Here is a 22052-nt window from a genome sequence, read left to right as displayed (position 1 = left end):
GGTGGAAAAACACTAAGCAGACAATAGATAAGTAGTAACTTTGGTGAAGGGTAAGACAGTACACAATACTGGGGAAGCCAGCACAACTTGTACAAGGCAAGGTCATGGAAGCTCCACAGACACATCCAAACTCCCTGAGGGACCAAATTGCTGGGCTGATGGCTGTGGGGACCATGGTCTCGGGGAACACCTAGCTCAATTGGTATAGCATAGTTTATAAAGAAAATGTTCTACATTCTACTTTGCTGCATAGTGGAAAAGCCTGTGAGCAGCCATCTAAGATACTTCACTGGTCTCACCTCAGCAAGAGCAAGGAAGAATGAAGAAAACTAAAGATACAAGGGAAAGATTAGTCCAAAGGACTAATGGGCCATATCTACCACGGCCTCCACCAGACTGAGTCCAGTTCAACTAGATGGTGCCTGGCTACCACCACTGACTGCTCTGACAGGGATCACAATAGAGGGTCCCGGACAGAGCTGGAGAAAAATGTAGAACGAAATTCCAACTCAAAAAGAAAAACCAGACTTGCTGGCCTGACAGAGCGTGGAGAAACCCTGATAGTCTGGCCCCTGGACACCCTTTCAGCTCAGTAATCAGGTCACTCCTGAGGTTCACCCTTCAGCCAAAGACTGGACACTCCCATAAAACAAAACGAGACTAAAGGGGCACACTAGCCCAGGGGCAAGGACTAGAAGGCAGGAGGAGACAAGAAAGCTGGTAATAGGGAACCTAAGTTGAGAAGGGAGAGTGCTGACATGTCAGCGGGTTGTTAAACCAATGTCATAGAACAATATGTATTCTGTTTAATGAGAAACTAGTTTGTTCTGTAAACCTTCATCTACTGTACAATAAAAAAAGCAAAAAAAAAAAATGAAGGAGGTATTAAAATATTCCCAAATAAACAAAAACTGAGAGTCCATCATTAGTAGACCTGCTCCATCAGAAATGGTAGAGGGTCCTTCAGGCTGTAACAAGAGGATATCAGATAGTAACAGAACTCCACATGAAGAAATAGAAAATCACCTGTATAGGAAACTACAGGTACTTTTTGGTATCACTCCTTTTTTCCTACCTAAGAAACAAACTGCATAAAACAATAATTATATGAGAGTAAATTTTATATACCATTAATACCAACTTGAAACTAAGTTGGTATTAATTCAAACTAGATTATTATAAATTAAGATGTTAAACCTCCAGGGCAATAACTAAGAAAATAACTTTAAAAAAGCATGTAGTAAAAGAAATGAGAAGGAACTCAAAATGATACCTTAGAAAAATATCTACCTAACACAAAAGGCAGTAATGGAGGACTTGAGGAACAAAAAAGATTTAAGACAAACAGCAAAATGGCAGAAGTCCTCCCTTATCAGTACCTACATTAAATGTAAATGGATTAAACTCTACAGTTAAAAGGAAGAGATTGACAGAATGACTAAAAACAAAACAAAAAAACAGGATCCAATAATATGCTGCTTACAAGAGACTCACTTTAGATGCAAAGACAGAAATAGGTTGAAAGTGAAAGGGTGGAAAAAGATATTCCATGCAAATAGTCACAAGAAGAGTAGAGAGGCTATAGCGATGTCAGGCAAAATAGACTGTAAAAAAAAAAAATTGTTATGAGATCAAGAAATACATTACATAATGATAAAAAAGTCAGTTCATCAAGAAGAGACAACAATTACATTAGGTCATAAAACAAGTTTCAATAAACTTTAAAAGACTGAAATCATACAAAGCATCTCTTCTGACCACAATGGAATGAAATTAGAAATCAAAAACAGAAAGTAAACACAACTCACAATTATGTGGAAATTAAACAACACACTCTTAAACAACCAATGGGCAAAGAAGAAATCACAAGGAAAATGAGAAAGTATTTTGAGATAAATGAAAATGAAAGGGCAACATACCAAAACTTAAGAGGTCGGCAAAAGCACCGTTCAGGTGGAAATTTATACCTGTAAATACCTACATTAAATAATAAGAAAAGTCCCAAATCAATAAGCTAACTTTCTACCTTAAGGAACTAGATAAAGAAGAGCCAAATAGATCCTAAGCAAAAAGATGGAAGGAAATAATAAAGATTAGGGTGAAAATAAATGAAACAGAGACTATAAAAACAACAAAATCAAAAGCGAATTTTTTTTTTAAGATCAACAAGATTGGCAAACTTTCAGCTAGACTAACCAAGATAAAAAGAGAGAAGGCTCAAATTACTAAAATCAGGACTGAAAGTAGGAACATTACTACTGGCGTTACAGAAATAAAAAGGGTTATAAGAGAACACGACAAACAATTATATGCCAACAAATTAGATAACCTAGAAGAAACAGAACTAGACCCTAGTAAAATAAACATACAAATTTTACAAACATACAAATTTCCAAAACTAACTCAAGAAGAAATAGAAAATCTGAATAGACCTATAATAAGAAGTTGAGTCAATAATCAAAAAACTTCCAACAAAGAAAATCCCAGACTAGATGGATTCACTGGTGAATTCTAGCAAATATTTAAAGAATTAACACCAATCCTTCCAAAAAACAGAAGAGGAGGGAACACTTCCTAAGTCATTTTATGAGGCCAGTATTACCCTGCTATCAAAGCCAGAAGGACATGGCAAGAAAAGACAACTAAAGTATACACCGCTGACCAAGGGGGATTTATTCCAGGAATGCAAAGGTGGTTCAACATACGAAAATCAATCAGCGTAAGATATAATATTAATACAATAAAGGAAATCACTCACATGATGATGTCAATTGATGCAGAAAAAGCCCCTGACAAAATCCAGCACTTTTCGTAATACACACTCAACAAACTAGAAATAGAAGGGAAATCCCTCAATCTAATAAAGAGCACTTATGGAAAACCCACAGCTAAGTGATACTTAATGGCAAAAGACTAAATGTTTTCCCCTTAAAATCAGGAACAAGACTAGGATGTCTGTTCTTGCCACTTCCATCCAATGTTGCACTGAAAGTTCAAGTCAGGGCAATGAGGCAAGGAAAGGAGATAAAAGATATCAATCGAATCAAAGAGGAAAAGTAAAACTATCTCTCTTTGCAGATGACATATCTTAGATATAGAAAATTCTAAAGAATCCACCTAAAAGCTATTAAAGCTAAAAAACAAATTAAAGTCACAGGATACAAGATACACATACAAAAACCCATTGCATTTCTATACACTAACAATGAAGAATCTGAAAACAAAATGAAGAAAATAATTCCATTTAAATTGCACCCAAAAGAATGCAACACTAGGAACGAATTTAAGGAGGTGAATAAATAATGTGAGATATTTATATACCAAAAGCTTTAAAATACTGTTGAAAGAAATTAAAGAACACTCTATGGAGCAGTTCCACTCTGCCCTATACAGTTCTTATGAGTTGGAATTGACTTGATGGCAATGGGTTTTGGTTTTTAAATGAATAGAAAGACATCCTGTGTTCACGGATTGGAAGACAACATTTTTAAGACAGCAATACCGCCAAACTGATCTACAGATTCAATGCAATTCCTATCAGAATTCCAAGGGCCTTTTTTGCAGAAATGGGTAAGTGGATCCTAAAATTAACATGGACCCCAAATAGCCAGAACAATCTTAAAAAAGAAGAACAAAGCTGGAAGACTCACACTTCTAAGTTTCAAAACTTACTACAAAGTTACAGCAACCAGCACATTGTGGTGTTGGCATAAAAACAGACAACGGACAAGAACTGAAAGTCCAGAAATTAACCCATACATCTGTGGTCAACTGATTTTTGACAAGGGTACCAAGACCATTCCATGGGAAAAGAATGTTCTTTAATCAGGAAACTTTGGGACATTGTTTGGCATGCATATTCTGTAAGATCCAGTCCTTCCACTCCTAGGTATTTACCTGAGAGAAAAGAAAATACATGTTCACACAAAAACCTGTACACAAATGTTCATATTCATAGCAGCTTTAACTGTAACAGCCCCAAACTGGAATAAACAAACTGGTACTTATATACCTACCACACAATACAGCTCGGCAATAAAAAGGCAACAACCTGGATAAATCTCCAAAGTATTATGCTGAGTGAAAGGCCAATCCCAGAATATTACATAACTATATTATTCCATTTATGTAACATTTTGAAATGACAAGATTTTAGAAATGGAAGACAGACTGGTGGATGCCAGGGGGCTGGGAAGGAGATGGGTGTGATTATAAAAGGGCAACATGAGGGTTGAAACTACTCAGTAGCTTGATTCTGGTGGTAAATACACGAACCTACACAACTGATAAAACTGTACAAAAGTTAACACACAGGCGTACACACACAAAGGTAAAACTGGAGAAATCTGAACGAGATTGGTGGATTTTATCAATGTCAATATCCTGGTTGTGATATTAAACTATAATTTTGCAGAATGTTACCACTGGGGAAAACTGGACGAAATGTCTATTATTTCTTACAACTGCATGTAAACCTACTATCACCAAAATAAACATTTCAATTAATGACAGGTAATTGCTGAACCAATTCAAGGTTGCTTAGCCAGTTCCCCGATTTAAAATAAGTCTCAGTCAGCAAAGTACACGTTGGTACCGGCAGCAGAGACCAGATTTAAAACAACTGTGAGTAACTATAGGGTTGCTAAGTCCAACTCAATGCCATCTCGTGCGACCCCACGAGTAGTACTGTGCCCCATAGGGTTTTCTTTTTTTTTTTCTAAATTTTATTTATTTTTTTGGTGCTGTTGTTGAGAATATACACAGCAAAACACCCACCAAATCAAGTTCCTACGTGTACAACTTAGCAACACTGATTACATTCAAGTCGTGCGACCATTCTCACCCTCCTTGTCTGAGTTGTTCCTCCCTCGTTAACATAATAAACTGACTGGCCTCTAAGGTTCCTATCTATCCTTTCAAGTTGCTGTTATCAATTTGATCCCATATAGTTCTTAAATCCATAGGGTTTTTAATGGCTGATGTGTTCGAAGTACATTGCCAGGTCTTTCTTCCAAGGCATCCCTGGGTGGACTCAAACCTCCAGCTTTCAGTTAGCAGCCGAACAGATTAACCATCTGCATCACCCAGGGACTTCTCTCAGTTACTCCATGCCTACTAAGTAGGTAGTTCGTTTCTAGAGTTCATCCACAGAAAAATATCAATAGTTAATACTTTTATGTCTGTCCTATGAAAGTAACTAACTACATCAAAGACATCTAGAGGCAGTTAGCTACTTAATTTAAGTAAAGAGAATCCCCTGTGGAACTTTCTCATTTTAAATTACGAATTCAGCAGTACCACTTAACGTCTGTCAGTATGCCAGATATCACAGATCTCACTGAATATCCAAAACTCCAGCTTTAGAGCCATTGTGAAAAATGAACATATACCCGGTTTAATTACTAGGGAAGCTGGTCACTTTAGTTCATCACATGTTTCTTAACAGGTTCAGATTATAGACTTTCCACACCCTAGCTTTCCACACTAAACTAATTAGTTTCACTGAAATGTTAGTAATTATATCCAAACTTCAAAAGCCAATACTTATTTGGTTCTGTGTTCTGAGCCTCCTACACTTGCCTTCTGTTTCTCGAGCCTGACCACCTTCCATGCAGTGTCAGGAGACAGTGAGGCAGTGTCTAAATGCTTCCATCCCGTACCACGATAATCAGGGGAGCCACTGGTGGTTCAGTGGTAGAATTCTCACCTTCCATGGGGAGACCTAGGTTCGATTCCCAGCCAACGCACCTCACGCACAGCCACCACTCATCCAGTAGAGGCCTGCATGTTGCTGTGATGCTGAACAGGTTTCAGCGGAGCTTCCAGACTAAGATGGACAAGGAAGAAAGGCTTGGCGGTCTACTTCTGAAAATCAAAAATTAGCCAATAAAAATCCTATGGATCACAACGGTCTGATCTGCAGTCCATTGTGGGGGTGGCACAGGACCAGGCGGCATTTCATTTTATTGTTCATGGGGTCACCACGTATGGGAGCTGACTCGATGTCAGCTAACAACAACAAATAATAATAATAATAAGCTAAGTTCTCCTTTACAGATAAAGGAATAGACAGATGTTCACGTGGTACGAGAATTTAGGGAACAAAGACTTTTAGAAAAAACTACTTGGATCAGCTAAGACATGGATCAAAAGGGAGTAGACAGAGTGAACACAAGCATGAGGCAGCATCGCACCCACCAAAACTCACAAATCTAGAGAAGGGATGGTGGGGACCATGCATACAACAGAACACAGACATTACAAACCCAAACTAACACAAGTCCGAGGAAGGCACAGCAGGAAAGAAGGTTGTGTGAAGTTCGTCCTCCCAGCAGGGGCTGAGTCAGCACCGCCTAAAACACCAAACCTGGGGCCTGTGATGAGGAAAAGGTACCTCAAGCTCAGCAATTTCTTTAGTCCACCTTGATTTTCCTGCTTGCTAAGTTCCAGGGAAAATGAAACCAATACTTAAGAGACGACGAACCTTTGGGAGCTAAGTCCCTGGTAACCTGGTTGTTCCTGGAACTTGCTCCTTGCTGTGCACCATTTCTTGGTGATGTGTTATGTTCTTCTCTATACTTTCCTGCATTGTTTGAACTTTTCATAAATATGTATTATTTTTGTAAAAATGACAGCACTGTCATTCTGACAAAACGATCAGTCACAGAAAAACCCCAGCTGCTCTGGGCAGTGCTTCAACCTGTACTTCTGCCCTTCTTAGGAGGCTACATTTTTTTTTTTTAGTTTACTAATTTCTTTTTTCAGCTTAAAAATTTGTAATTTGTAGTAAAATATGTATAACAGAACATCTGCCGTTTCAAACATTTCATGTGTCCAATTCAGTGACATTAAGTACCTCCAGCATGCTGTGCAAACATCACCACTACCTGTTTCCAAGTATTTTCATCTTAACAGAAACTCAGTGTCCCTCCGGCAGTGACTCCCCACTAGCCCCTGGTGACCATTAGTTTATTGTCTCTATGCGTTTGTCTATTCTAGATGTTTCATATGAGTGGGATCATTAAATATTTGTCCTTTTGTGTCTGGCTTCTTTCACTCAGCACGATGTTTCCAAGACACACGTATCAGAACTTCATTTCTCTTTATGGCTGAAAAACACTCCATTGTATGTATACACAACATTTTGTTTATCCATTCCTCTGTTGATGGACATTTAGGTTGCTTCCACCTTTTGTCTCTTGTGACTAGTGCTGCAATGAACACTGGTGTCCAAGTTTCTGTCTGAGTTCCTGATTTCAATTCTTTTGAGTATATACCCAGAAGTGGAACTGATGGGTCATATGGTGATTCTATGTTTAACTCTTTTGAGGAATAGAAGGCTACTTTCAATGAGTCACTCCAAGTGCACATTTATAAAGGTGCTCAACTATTTTTAAAAGGACTCAGCTGTGGGGATTAGCACAACCTGGATACCTTTATTAGGCGCCTGTCATGCGCCTTCACCATTGGACTGTGAGGACACAGGGAAATGATGGCAAACCCAATCTGCACACCAGCCACTCCCCAACCCCAATAAACGGCTACTTGCAGTGCCCTTTCACCACCGTGGGAGAAGAAGCTGTTCACCTGGGGTGGGTCTGTCTGTCTGTCTCGGCTGTGGGAACCTAGATGCAGGGTCTAGTCAACCCCACTTTTTCCTAAAAACCAGAAAACACTTTAGCAAGGGCTTCCCACCAACCCAACTTCAAGCCATTTGGAATTTTTATGAAGTCAGAAGAAAATGTGAGAATGTGAGAGACTTACCGCACTTCCATTTTAATAAAATGACTGACAAGTGAGTGGTAAATCAGCCAGTTCATGCCAGTTCAATTCTATCAAGCAGAGCAGTCCAGCACCAGGACAGCAGCAGGTTTGGGCATGGTCAAAGTCAGCACCAAGCTTTACACTTGAGTACATCTGGGTGCTATTCTCCAAAGGACTGTTTACTGTGGGCCAGGGTTGGCAAACTTTCCGTAAAGGGCCACGCCCAGCCACCCAGCAGAGTGGCTGTAGCAGGAGGGTGCGTGGCTGTGCTTCACACAGCTTGATTGATAGAAACGGGCTGTGGGTCGGTTTAGCAGGCAGCAGTGTGTGACCCTGCTCTAGGGACAAATGAAGGTCCCTTGTGAAACTTTTGAGGGAAGTGAGGCCTCTGCAGGGCCACGATTGTCTCTGACATACTGCTGCATGGGTGCAGGCTATTACTGTAATACTTTTTGTTCTCAAAATTAACCCCTCAAATACAAAATAAAGAGGCAGGACCAGACAGAACCAAGGCTCTGGAAGGAACAGTACAGGCAAACAGGAGCCCGGGCATGAAGGGCCCAAGCCAGCGGCGAGTCCCCAGCTTTTGTTCTTGCTTCCAGTACTGCCCAGCCTGGACTCAAGAGGGGCAAAACTTCGGTGAACACTGTGTGTGGATGGAGCTATGATAGCCTCTCTTTCAGGCGTGGGAAGGGACATTGAAGGGCCAGGGAGATGGGGCACATCCTGGGGTTTTCTTCCTTCCCATGATCTCCCACCCCAGCCCCGAGGTGACCCACTGTGGTGGCAACAGGAAGGCAGATACCTAGGACTGAGGAGGGAATTCTCTCAGAACAGAGGAGCTCTGGTCCCAGAAAATGGGTAAGTCCCCACTCTGTCTTCTCTGCCTCTGCCCACAGGTCAGTCCTGGATACAGACACAGACCCTGGACACAGTGGAGGAAAGCCCAGCTTCTGGCCAAGGTACAGGACAGGGGCCCCAGGGAGCCCAAAGGTGTGGGTGGGGTCAGGGAGAGGAGGGTGCTCAGAAGAGCAATTCCACTGGTTGAGTATGAAGTTCTAGGGTCACCTCCAAGCTGTGCACATGTGAATCAGACCCCACACTGCACACCAAGGGCTTTGAGAACTGTGCTATGGGAGAGACCACCACCCAGGCCCCAGACTGGCCACAGGATGGCACACACAGCAGATCTGGGAGCACTGCACAAGCTGTGGAACCAGAGCCCACAGAAGGCCGACAGTCACACACAAACCTTTTATTGATCTTCAGCAATAAACTTACAGACAAGTGACTTCATGGTTGCAAAACGAAACATGAATGCTTTCAGCATTGACAATGCAAAAGTAAAAGAAGAACAGTCGGAGGAGGAGGAGCAATGGGACGAGACACAGCTGTGTAAAGACACACAGGTGGACACAGGTGACACCTGGCCAGGAGCAAGTGACAGTAACATCAGGAGGTGGGGACAGGCACAGGTACAATGCTAGGTGACAAATCAGAGAACAGGCACAGCCACACACCTTGCGACATGGTGTTGACCCCCAGCAAGACCCCGGGAGATAGGGAGACAGGGGTGAGTGGGACAGTCACTACCGCGTTTCCTCATAAGCCTTCTCCCTACAAAAGAAAACTGATAAAAATAAAAACACTGAAAATGAAATACAACTGGAGTTCTAAATACAACTCATTTCTACTCTTTTAAGAAATCTTAATTTAAAATCAGTGATGAACCATGTAAAAATAGACTCCAAAGGATACTCAAATAGGTAAGGGTGGAACAGCTGCCTCTGGCATCTAGAGCACACTGGGGGTGGGGGAGGGAGGGCTGAAGAACACAGTGAAGGCTGAGACACAGGCTGGGGTGCATTGTTCTGAGTCTATTTCAAAATAAAGGAGCTACCAGGCTGTAGAACAGGAGGGGCTGGCCAACCAGTACACTCCATGGATGGAACTGAAGAATTGGCAACAAGAGTCAATGAGCACAGAAGGGCGTAAGAGAGGAAAGAAGATGCTCCATGCCCTTTACCTCAGTCTAGGCTGAACTTCAAGACATAAAGAATTCCTAAAGTCACTGGATGTATAAGAACCCTAAAAAGGCCTTACCTCCCTGCTTTCGTTCAAAGCAACGCTGAGACCTGAAAAGATAAAGGAGGAACTGACGGTGTTGGTCAGCACCCCCTTGCCTCCCTCCACCCCGCAAGGCTACCAAACATCAAAAGTGAGCGCACAGGAAGGAGCGTGACAGATAATGGAAGGGCTGTGGGCAGACACAGCAACACAGTGACCAGCACTCCCCACAGCCCCCAGCACTAGGCATGGCCCAGGGAAAGCACCCACGCATTCCTATACAGACGCTCACAGACGACACCTGAGATGTAATCACCTCAGCCCAGGTCACAGCCTTGCCAGTGACCCAGGGTTTTCCAAACTGTACGACAGGAGCCTTTCTAACCTTGTGCACTGAGCTACTGTCCTGGGGCCTGGCGGTGCACCAGTAAGTGTCTGCAAAATTAATTCACCAGTAGTGACTCATGCCCAGAAATTAAATAAGATGAATTTTCTTCAGTAAATTGACAGAATATAAGAATTCAAAGGGAAAAGGAGATCAGAGTTGAAAAAAATTACCTCAGATATGTGTTTAAATACAAGGAGAATCCAAAAGAATTGTACGTTTAGAAAAATGTAATACTCAGAAAGAGGTGCCCTTGGACCAATTTGTGGAGAGGCCACCCCAGCCTTTCTGTCCTCTAACAAACACCCAACACGTGCCACTCACGGCCAGTTGGCACCCACCACTCCCTGCTCTGGCCCCCCAGCCCCGCCCCTGAAAGGTCCCCCCAGCCCTACCTGGTGGGACAGGAGGGAAAGGGTTCCAGGTGGAACAAGGTTTTGAAGTCTCCCATATAAAGGGAGTCTAGAACAGGCTGGAAACCCTGAGAACAGAGCATGGCTGACAGATGTGAGTGGCGGTGGCATCCTTACAACACTGGAGTTACAGACCCTGGTGCACACACACTTCCAAAGAGAGTGATTCTAAGGTAGAGCCATCACCAAAACAGAATGTTTGAGGATGCCTGCGCACACCCCCAATCTACACATGAAACTAGACAATTCGGGCAAAGTGATTTCCATGGAATTAATAAAGACAGGGGGTTGGCTGTTGTAATCTCACAATGCCTAAGGTCTTAGGATATATCAAAGTCACAGGTAACTCTGGTTATAATGCCAACTGCTACCTGCAAGCTACCCCCTCCCCTGGCTCTCCTGTATGCTCAGCCCCTCCAGCTCTTTCCTGTCTGAGAATGGGGGCAAAATGAGAACCTGCGTTATGGCAGAAATGGCACCACACAACCAGCAACCAAGGAGGAAAACATGGGCTGCGTAGCCTCATGGACAAGAAGTGGACTCATGGATGCCTATCAGGAGGTAATCACAACATTCAAACCCTCAACTCCAAACAACACATAAATTCATAAAACGACTTAAACTGCAATAACACTGGCAATCGCGTCTTCACGGGGTTAGGAACAAGTCACTGGGGCTGTTTACCAGAATATTCTGGGTGCAGTGCAGCATGCAGCTCAGCGCAGCTCAGATGCTGTTTTACCTCACTTGCCCATGACCTTGGTCGCTCAGATGACCTCCCCTATCAGCGCAGACTGGACTGCAGTAAGGCCGATTCCAGAAGGGCAGCTCATTAAGACACACACAGGGTTATATCTCAGTGAACTCTCACCTTTAAAACTGTCTAATATTATCCACTCGACAGCACTGGGTTTTAATATTACTTATTGCAGAGCACTTTAGGTGTAAAAGGTGTATTCCTTACCTTCATAAAAACCCATGCTTTATTCATTTTTGCCTTGTGGTATTTGCCTTTAAAAAGATACAGAGGAAGACCAGCTGCTTAAGGCTTGAGAAGGTTTGGGATCTAGCTAGTTAAGACTTCACTCAACTCTTGTTCACTGAGATGTGGACCGCGTGGCTACCACAGGTGAAGAGATGTCAGTCCACGGTGGTCATTCTGGGGTCGGGACAGGACCAAGACCCTCCGCCCGGCTCCAGTGGGCAGCAGCCCAAGAAGCACTCAGCACACCCCGTCTGTCCACGGTTTGGCAGCATCACACACACTTCTATACCATGAGCATCTGAGGCCACCAGTAAAAGTTATAAAGCAGGAAAGCTTGTGAATATCTGCATATTCCAACAAACTACAGCAGGCTCCAGATTACGCCACCACCTATCAGCAGCTCGCTCCACTTGCCTGAAGGAGAGGAGACAGTGTTAGGAGCCAGATGGATGGGACACGGTCTGCGGCCTCCAGGCCAGGCCACCTCAGGTTATGTGTGCGTTATAATTATCTTTATCTGAAAGTATTTTCATAGACAGCTTATAAAGAAAAAGGTAAGGGCAAGTGAAACGTGCAGGTGCACATCCACACCATACACAGGGAGACCCCTGCTGTGAACACATCAGTCAGGACTGCCCCACTGGATGGATGCTGCGAGAGAAAAGGAAAGCAACAGAATCTGCACTTTAAGACGGATACATTCAGTGCATTATTCTTTTAATAATAAGGTTTATGTGTGTTTATTCTTCAGTACTACAGCTTCACACTGGAGAAAATACAAAGCTCTCCATTTCCTTACCTATAAAATGGGGTAAGAGCTACCTCGCAAGGCTGCCTGGGGACTGCAGATAATGCACATGAAGGAACCCTGACAGCACCTGACCCGGAGGAAGACGGTATCGTTTTCAGAGTGTCTGCTGTTTCTGGGGGGAAGAAATCCTCCAAGGAAATTTCATGAGAAAACCACACTGCAAAGAGAGGGTGGCTTTGCTTAGATGCATTAAGAAATACTTCGGAGATAACAGTCATCCTTAAACAGTACAGAGTTTTTAGTTTCATCTCAAAATTAAACTGGATTAGGTTATATTTTTTAAAAAAGCTTTTTTAAAAAAAAAATTGACATGTGATGAGTCTCATGGTTCAAAGCAGAAGATGAACACAGCTCAGCAAGCAAAGTCCTTGATCTGGAACACAACTTCTTTTTCAGTTAATTTAAAAAATAGATGTTGACTGGTTTCATGCATTTTTGAAAGACCATTTACAACCGAAAATTTCTTATTTTAAAGGAGACATCAAGAGAAATTCAGCAAAATGTTATTGCAATTGGGAAAAGAAAAAACTCAGATTTTAATGTCAAGCCCTATAAAACGCTAAATGAACATCACAATATAAAGTGCTAAATGACAAGTGTTGGTGAGGACGTGGAGACACTGGAACCCTCATCCTTTGCTGGCAGGAATGTAAAATGGTACAGCCACTGTGGAAAAGTTTGGTGGTTCCTCAAAAAGTTAAACATAGAATTACCATATAACCCAGCAATTCCACTTCTAGGTATGTACCCAAAAGAACTGAAAGCGGGGACACAGAAACCTGTATACCAGTGTTCACTGCAGCACTATGCACAACAGCCAAAAGGTGGAAACAACCCAAATGCCCATCAACAGATGCATTAAAAAAATGTAGTATATCCATACGATGGACTATTACTTAGCCATAAAGGGAAATCAAGCTCACATTCTACAACATGGATGAGCCCTGGAAACATTGTACTGAATGAAATAAGTCAGACACAAAAGGATAAATATATGATCCCACTTATAGAAAACATTTAGAATAAGCAAATATATAGATACCAAAATTTATTAGTGGTTAACAGAGGCAGGAGGGAGGGAGAAAGGGGGAGTTATTGCTTAAGGGACACTGAGCTTCTGTTAAAAGTGATGAAAAACTTTGGAAATGGGTAGTGGTGACGGTTGCGCAACATGATGAACGTAAATAATGTCACTGAATTGGACACACAACATATGTTGAAACGGAAAATGTTTTGTCATATATATTTTAACACAATAAAAAAGTTTTGTCATCAAGAAAAAAAGAAAAATATATATAGAAAGAGAATACTCACGAGCAAACTAGCTTAAATCCTATTGTGAGGGGGAAGGGAAGAAGACATCTCAACACCATGTCAGAGGGAATGTAAATTTGATAATACATGGCAAAAATTAGTTTGTCTTCTATGACCCAGAATTCTTACTTTTCACTATTTATCTCTCTTGATAAAGAGGCACTGCTATTTAATTAAGAACAATGAAATGAGATTGCTTACCCAAAAATTAAACATTTGCTATGGGATTAATCCCTTCTTAATCATGGGGGAAAAAAAGGCAATGTCACCCCCCAGTGCCCTCCCCCTCATTCTCCTAGCCCAGCCCCCTGGAGTTGGTGGCTGTGGCACCTCGGACCCCGTTTACCTCTGTTTGAGCCATGATTGTCTGACAGGGAACTGCTCTGACTTCAACCCCCAAGTCCTGAAACATTTCAGGGTTAGAAGGAGATGGCAGATTTTGGTCCTGGTGGTTTCATACAAAGACATTTCCACTCCTGCCAGTGCAAAGCAGAGGCACAGGGTAGGGAGGATCTCTCTGAGACAAAAGTTGGTCACGCTCGTCTTTGTAGCCCAGAAAGAGCTCCCAAGGGTGGGGACACAGTTGATTGGGGGTGGCAAGTCCACATTCCAATCTTCTGACTTGCCAGGACGGCAATTTTATAACCAAACAGCACAGAATTGCCCAGAACAGAACAACGAGGACACCAAATGACTCCATACATTTCATTTTGTAAACATACATGTTTAACGCTGAAAAGTTAAAAGGACAATAAAATTACATTAACTATGAAGCTGAGCAAAGTTCATGCATATTCAGATATTCAAGGAATAGTCACTGAGCACTTACAATGTGTCACCAAAAAAACAAAACCAAACTCCTTGCCCTCGAGTTCCTTCCAACTCATAGAGACCCCAAAGGACAGAGAAGAACTGCCCCATAGGATTTTGTATTTTAAAAACATTAGTCTAGTTTAACATGTCAGAAAAAACAAAAAAAAAAAAAACAAAAAAAAACAGCAAAGCTCTCTCCCATAAAACAAAGTTTAGAAAATCATTTAGACACATAAAATGTGGGAATACTTTTGGAATGAAGGGAACTTTATTATATACACAGTACTGAAAAGGAGACCTGTCAAGATAGACTTTTCCCCCAAACCTGGTCTCACTAAATACTTCTTTCTTTTGAGAACAAGATGCTGCAATTCATTTCTGCAATTTAAATGTTAAATATCAATATATCTGCAAAGCCCTTAAAATTTAAAACAATTTTTATACCCAAAGACTTGTATGTATCAAATGTCTGCCATATACCAAAGAACCAAGGCAGAACACACTTAGAAAAACACACTTTTTCACTGACACACAATGTGCTCAAACAAAGTTAATGCAAATGGTGGCAAGAGACAAAGTCAAGTTCATGAACTAAAGGTTGTTCAGGAACCTAATCCTCAAATCTTCCAGGTTGAACTTCGAGTGACCGATAATGAACCAGCTACTAATCCTCTTCAGGCAGTGTCATTATCTGAGAGGGCCCTGGCGCCACGAAAGCAAAGGCATAGCAGTCCCCTTGCTCAGATTAGAGGCAGTATTTTCATAAAGTATCACTATTATTGTTTATCAGCATCTTTTTTTTTAGATAGCAATTGCTGAGGCTCTGTCTTAGTTACCTAGTGCTGCTATAACAGAAATGCCACAAGTGGATGGCTTCAACAAACAGAAGTTTATTCTCTCACAGTCAAGTAGGCTTAAAGTCCAAATACAAGGCGTCAGCTCCAGGGGAAGACTTTCTATGTCAGCTCTGGAGGAAGGTCCTTGCCATCAATCTTGCCCTGGACTAGGATTTTCTCAGCACAGGGACCCTGAGCCCATAGGACATGCTCTGCTCCTGGCACGACTTTCTTGGTGGTATGAGGTCCCCATGTCTCTCTGCTCACGTCTCTCTTTTATATCTCAAAAGAGATTGGTTTAAGACACAACCTAATCTTGTAGATTGAGTCCTGCCTTTAATCCTGCCTCATTAACAGCATAGAGGCAGGATTTACAACACATAGGAAAATCATATCAGCTGACAAACTGGTGGACAATCACACAATACTGGGAACCACAGCATAGCTAAGTTGACACACATTTTTGGGGGATGCAATTCAACCCATAACAGGTCCCCTTCCCTCTATCATCTCTTTTTTGCCTCCCGTTGGTAGGTACCATAGGGCAATACTGTCACCCTCATTTCTCCGGAAGCATGCCGAGGCTCGTGGCCATGTCAGTCCTTGGCTCGTTCTCTTCCAGAAAGGAAAGTCTAGGACCTGCTCTGCTGACATGCGAAGGAAGGAAGGAAGGAAGAAATATGACAGCAGGACTGCTGTCTGTTGGGAGCCCAGGCTCTCTGAACTCAATCTCCAGGAGGAGAGTGCTGCAGCATGAGAACACCCCCATCATCCAATGAGAGTATGATAAATCTCATTTTAGAAGTATAGCCCCACACGGGGCACTTTCGGGGAAAAGTTAAGGGAATTTTCAAGGGTAAATTCTGTCTGTACATCAGGTTCATCTCTCTCACCTTTTAAAAGATCCACTTTACCATCAACCTTGAGCCTAACTGCATTTTAGTCTTTCACCCAACACACACCTATGGAGCACCTACGATCCCTGGTACTGATGGGAGCACCATGGCTCCAGGTACACCATTAGCATAGTGTCACGTAGAGAGTCAACTGCAAGGAAGGCACTAATGGATAATCAGAAGGAATCAGGGGACACTGGGAGTACAGTGGACTTGGAGTCAGAGACTTAAGTTCAAGTTCTAGGTTTGACAATTATTAACAGTGAGACCTTGAGCAAAGTCCTCTTCTCCAGGGCAGCTTGCACCATTGCAGGTGGATGGCCAGGGCAGGGGACTCAGAACACAGAGAGCTTAGGATGGGCAGCACCTTGTTCAATCATGGAGCCACATTCGCAGAATCACCCTTGAGAAGGCAAGAAAACCCACTCATTGAATTAATGCAGCATAAAGCGGATCACTCTGGAAAATACTCTAGAGTCTTTGGGTCACAAATCAGGTTATCAGTTTGGTTTTGCCATAGCAGCTACAGTTAATGAGCCTCAGGCTGAAGAGTATTAGAAACAGTCCGTTATCATGTAGTTTTTCTGATTAAGAGCAGGCAGATCACCACCTCATTTCACTTAATAACCAAAATGCCACAAGAGAGCGTAAAGACTTTAGTACATGTGGTTCTTTACTGGGTTTTCTTGGAACCAAAGACAAAACTTCTAAAAGCATTCTTATCAGTGGCAGATCTGACTTTTTAAAATCTTTCTATTTTTGAAATAACTTATAGATTCAAAGTTGCAAAAGATGTGCTAGGAAGTCTCCTGCACCCTTCCAACCCACCTTTTAACCAGCTGTCCTTTCCATAATGGGCAGTCCGATGTAGCAGGAGTTAGTGGCTCTGCCTGGCGGCATATGAGGCTCACAGCACATACCTCACCCAGAACTGAGTACCCCTAAATGCTCAGTACTCATCCATGATGACTAAAGGTGACAGGGCAGTCAACTGTTTTCATAGCTTTTACTAAATCTTCATTTTCATTCATTCAACAAATGTTTATCGGACACCTATTATATGCCAGGAACTGTTCTTTGCTGAAAAGTCTCCCCATAGGCCTTACTTACCATAAAATATTACATAAATACATATGTTAAGCGGGCTACTAGGAGGATCAAACCCTACAGGAAAAATTAGAGCAGGGGAGGAAAATAGGAAATAAGAGGCAGAGCTGAAATTTTAAGTAGAGTAGTCAGGGAGGCCTCACATAGCTGTTAGGGTAAGGAGGCAGTGTTCCCGGCAGACCTGAGGACAGAGCACACTGAGTGGTTCAGGAATCAGCAAGGAGGCCAGGATGGTGGGTCAGAGTAAATCAGGAGGAAGGTAAAGGTAGGAGACTGGTAACAGGGACTGACAGTCCCCCAAGGGTCTCCATCCAGAGGTCACGACTGCACCACCACGGAGGGCACACACCGATTTGAGTGTCTGCTCCCCACCCAAGCCCCTGGTTGCTCTGCTGACATCAGGGCCAAGCGGCCAGGCCCCGAGGATCCTGAAGCAGACACAGCACACAGCAAATGAGCCATACCTGACTCTGGACAATCCTCTGCTAGCTCAATGCCACCCTGGAGCTACTCTGGATCCTAGGATACTAACACAGTTGCAAGAACTGCCCATAGGCTGGGCTCACATGCACTCAATTATAAACTTCCACAAAGTTTTTAGGTTATGGTTTCTAATTTCATCTCCTGGCTGACAAATTAATCATTCCTGAAACTCAACACAACATTTCTAAAAGAGAGAAGCAAATACATGAATATAAAATATTAGGACCCTTATCTAGAGTTTTGCCTAGAAACAACCATGATAATACATGGGGCAACATAAATGTTTTAGTCATTAAAATGGATTTTTTAAAACAGACAACCGTATATAGACTTACGGTGTCTAGGAATTCAACACAGCATCTATTAAATGTCTGACAGACGACAACCCAAATCCCCATACCAAGCCTAAACCTGAAAACAAAAATAAAATGAAACTTTATATATTTTTTTTTTGTATGGCAGAACTGAATGAACTTTGAGAAGTCATCTCTTAGGTACATGAAAAAGACATTCTGTATCCACCCACTTAACACAAACAAGTTAGAACCTGAATGGACAAATAACTAATACTCTGTCCTTACGAATATAGTTCAAAGTACTGCTTAAAACAAAACCTTTACGGGATGGATAAACAATAGTTCTGTACAAATAAAATGATTTTGAGTTTACAAGATCTAAAAGGTTAATTTACGCCACCTCAAGGGACAATTTTCAGTTCTTCAAACTATAAACAGAGTGACTTGGACACTGAAGTATGTGGCTCCCTTAAATCAGTGGCTCTCAACCGTTTCGGTTCCTTCCCATATGAGGAAGCAGACCCTCTCCCACAAGGCAGTGAGGGGTGGAGGGAAAGAATATGTGCTTTTGGGATCCAGCACAACGGCATAATAAGTTGACAAAGCCTCCCACATGAGTCTGGTAAGACCCCCACTCACCCATTTGAAGAATCGCTGACTTAAATGCAGTCTACCTCATAAGATGCAGTAAGGTGTTTAATGTAGAACCGATCGTTCATCAACACAGTGCTAATGAAGGTAAGATGTCTGTATTTCATAAAGAGTCGGAACATCCTACGTTTACTTTGACAGGGCCTGACACACGGCAGGTATTCATACACATTTCTGAAAGAGTGTGGTACCTACTTTTCTGGCCCTGCGTTCACAGCAACCGTACACCCGGTCCACCCTGCCTGTCCGGGAAGGGCAACATGCGGAGCCGGGCTCTGGGCCTGCCCGGTCCTCCGAGGTTCCGCTTTTCGAGGCCGCATCACTGTCCATCTACCGCTGCAGCAAACGTGTCCTGGGGAGTCGCCCCCACCTCTTCCGATACCTGCCCGTTCAGGACCTGGCCGCCTACCTAGACAGGATTCTGAGCCACCGCGGCCCACCGAGACAACGCCGGGACTTCTCGTCCCCAGAGCAGTTCGCAGACAAGCCAGGTCGCTGCCCCCGCCCCTCGCCAGCACCAGCCGCCGAGGAGCAGCTGCCGCGCGCGACCCGGCCCCCGCCCCGGCCGCCGAGGAGCAGCCGCGGCAGGACCGAGGCCCGGCCCCGGGCGAGGGTCACCGCCATTTCCAGCCCCTGCCGCCCTGCCCGCCACCCCCGCCCCGGCCTGACCTGAGGCCCGGCTCGCCCGCACGCACGCAATAAACTCACCTGTCCGCGCGCCGCCCGCCCGCCCGCCGGCTCCGCTCCGCTGTCCGCCTGTCCGCGGCTGCTGGCGGCCGGCCGACACGCTCCTCGCGGGGTTGCGCCTCCAAGACTCCGGTGACGGCGGCGCTGGCGGCGGCGGCAGCGGCACAGGGCGCGGAAGCAGCACCGGCAGGCGCGGTGTGGACGCGCACGCTCACGCACGCTCACGCACGCTCACGCACGCTCACGCACGCTCACGCACGCACCCGCACGCACCCGCACCGGCGCGCGCGCCCCCGGAAGGACGTGGGCCCCTGCGGCCGGGGCAGCAGGCGGGCCGGCGCGTGCGCCCAAGCACGGGGCCGAGGCCACGCCCAGGTGGGGGTCAGAGCAATAGTAATGGCCCGGTGGGCGGAGCGAGCAGCTGCGGAGGCGGAAGTGCACACCGTGCTGGGAGGGCGGGGCGGGGCGGGGCGCGAGGCGGGGCCTCAGGTGCCCCAGTGCAGGCAGCTGCCTTGGCGAGCGCACCGAGAAAGACATGCTGGGGGAAAGGGGGAAGGCCTCGTATGGCACCTCAGTTTGCCCAGCGCTTTACCTAAGATTGAGAAAACGTCAGTGTCCTTTCCAACAACGGGAGATGGAAGTAGAGGCAGGCGACAGAAGCCGGCACCCCCCACACTGTCATTCTTCATGTCCAATCACTGTAATGCACCGTCACAGCCCAGCCTCCACCCAGGATCGCCTGCGCCCTACCCTTCCTTCCCAGTCCCTGCTTTTGCAAGGCTCTTTGACCCCTGAGGGAGTGACCTGCCCACCACAGTCTCCAGCACGCTGTGGGGTGCTCGCTCTGTGCTGCTTCAGATTAACCCTGGAACTGCCAGACAGACCTCTGCATGCAGTTTTGGGGGCCTCCTCACCCCACTAGTGCCCCTGTTCACCACTTTCCATTCAGCGGTCATCTTTTTAAGACAGACCAGATAACAGCCAAGGCCTTTCATAACACACTGAGTACAACAATCCAAACTATGCCAACTGCTCGTGGGCTCAACAGGCTCTGCCCCGTGTGCCTGACCTTGTTTGCCACACTGCCATCATTTGCTGCATTTTTGGTTCCTGGAATTGCCAAGCTTGTTCCAGGCTCAGGGTTTTAAGTGGTGGACAGCTCAAGACAGCAAGCAGACAGCAAGAAAGAGCCTTGCCGCCTGTCCTAGGCTGGGTTCTGTAGAGAAGCAAAACCAGCTAAGAGTATGTATATATAGCTGTATCTATATATGGAACCCTGGTGGCACAGTGGTTAAGAGCTCTGCTGCTAAACAAAAAGTCATCAGTTCGAACCCACCAGCCACTTCTTAGAAACCCTATGGGGGCAATTCTACTCTGTCCTATAAGGTCACTATGAGTTGCAATCGACTCAACAGCAATGGGTTTGTTTTTTTGATGTATATATATGTAGAGTATACATATGTGTATATACAGAGAGATTTCTCTCAAATGGCTTATGCTGTTGTAGAGGCTGGCAAGTCCCAGGTCTGTGGGTCGGGCATCAGGCTGGAGGCTTCTCCTGACCCACGTGGCTGCAGGGGCTGATGAACTCAAGATCGGCAGGTCAGACAGCAGGTTCCTGACTTATGGGCTGCAGAGGCTGATGAATCCAAGATTGGCTGGCAATATGGCAGGCCGCTCAAGTCTCAAGAACAGGCAGTCAGATGATGACAAGATGAATGCAGGATCCAGAGCAAAGCCAGCAAGCTTTGCCAGAACTTCTGTGTATACTGAATGTAGGCCACACCCCGGAGGAAATTCTGCTTGCAACTGACTGGCTAATCACATCAGACCACATCATGGAGGTGATTACGTTTTATCACAAAATGGAAGATAATTACATTATTACACAACTGCCAAATCACATCATTACATTACTGCCAAACTACATCATTACATAACCACCAAACCACTGAGAATCATGGCCCAGCCAAATTGACACACAACCTTAACCATCAGACTGCCCATGAAGCCCAAGAAACAGAAAGCCAGGTTAATATTTGTGTCCACTGATTCAAGTGGATGAAAATATCCAGGCCAGAATCAGTGGAAGAATGAAAGAACAAAACGGGCCTGGTACCAATTTGAGACTGAAGCTGTGCTAGGTGCTGCAAGAAGTCCTACTCTGACCCAAAAATTCCACTTTAGAGAATACAGAAAAAGGGGTATGCACTAGGATGTTCATGATAGTGTTGTTTATAATAGTGAAAATGGAAAACAACCCAATTCTACAAGCCCAATTAAATACTATGCAGCCATTAAAAATGTATACAAAGACTAGATAATAGTCTAGACAATGCCATGATGCTCCCAAAGTAAAATGAGCAAGAGGCATCATATATAGAGTGCATTATTACAAATATGTTTAAAAGCAAACAAGCCAACTTGTTCAGAGAAAGAAAGAATGGAAGGATACCTGTCAAATGTTGGAAATGACTAGCACTTTTGGAGAGTTTCATATTATTTACTTCCGATGCACCAGGCGCTGTGCTAAGTGCTTTGTAC

At 44.2% G+C, this 22052-nt stretch overlaps 1 protein-coding gene across 5 annotated transcripts in view; it reads right to left on the bottom strand.

Annotated features, from left to right (window-relative positions):
- Window positions 1–19643, bottom strand: part of DNAJC5 (DnaJ heat shock protein family (Hsp40) member C5) — a 34403-nt gene extending 14760 nt beyond the window's left edge. Inside the window, exon 1 of one of the 5 annotated variants that reach the window (XR_010319335.1) lies at window positions 5708–10567. The gene's annotated coding sequence lies outside the window, so the exon portion shown is untranslated. Of the gene's footprint in view, window positions 1–5707; window positions 10570–16553; window positions 19351–19529 lie in introns of those variants that run through there. The other 4 variants (XM_064276400.1, XM_064276399.1, XM_064276397.1 and 1 more) reach the window with 4 other exon arrangements.
- Between the last annotated feature and the right edge of the window lie 2409 nt (window positions 19644–22052).

This window comes from Loxodonta africana, chromosome 24 (assembly GCF_030014295.1).
Source record: "Loxodonta africana isolate mLoxAfr1 chromosome 24, mLoxAfr1.hap2, whole genome shotgun sequence".
Lineage (NCBI taxonomy): Eukaryota > Metazoa > Chordata > Mammalia > Proboscidea > Elephantidae > Loxodonta > Loxodonta africana.
This window is presented reverse-complemented; position numbering and strand designations above follow the sequence as displayed.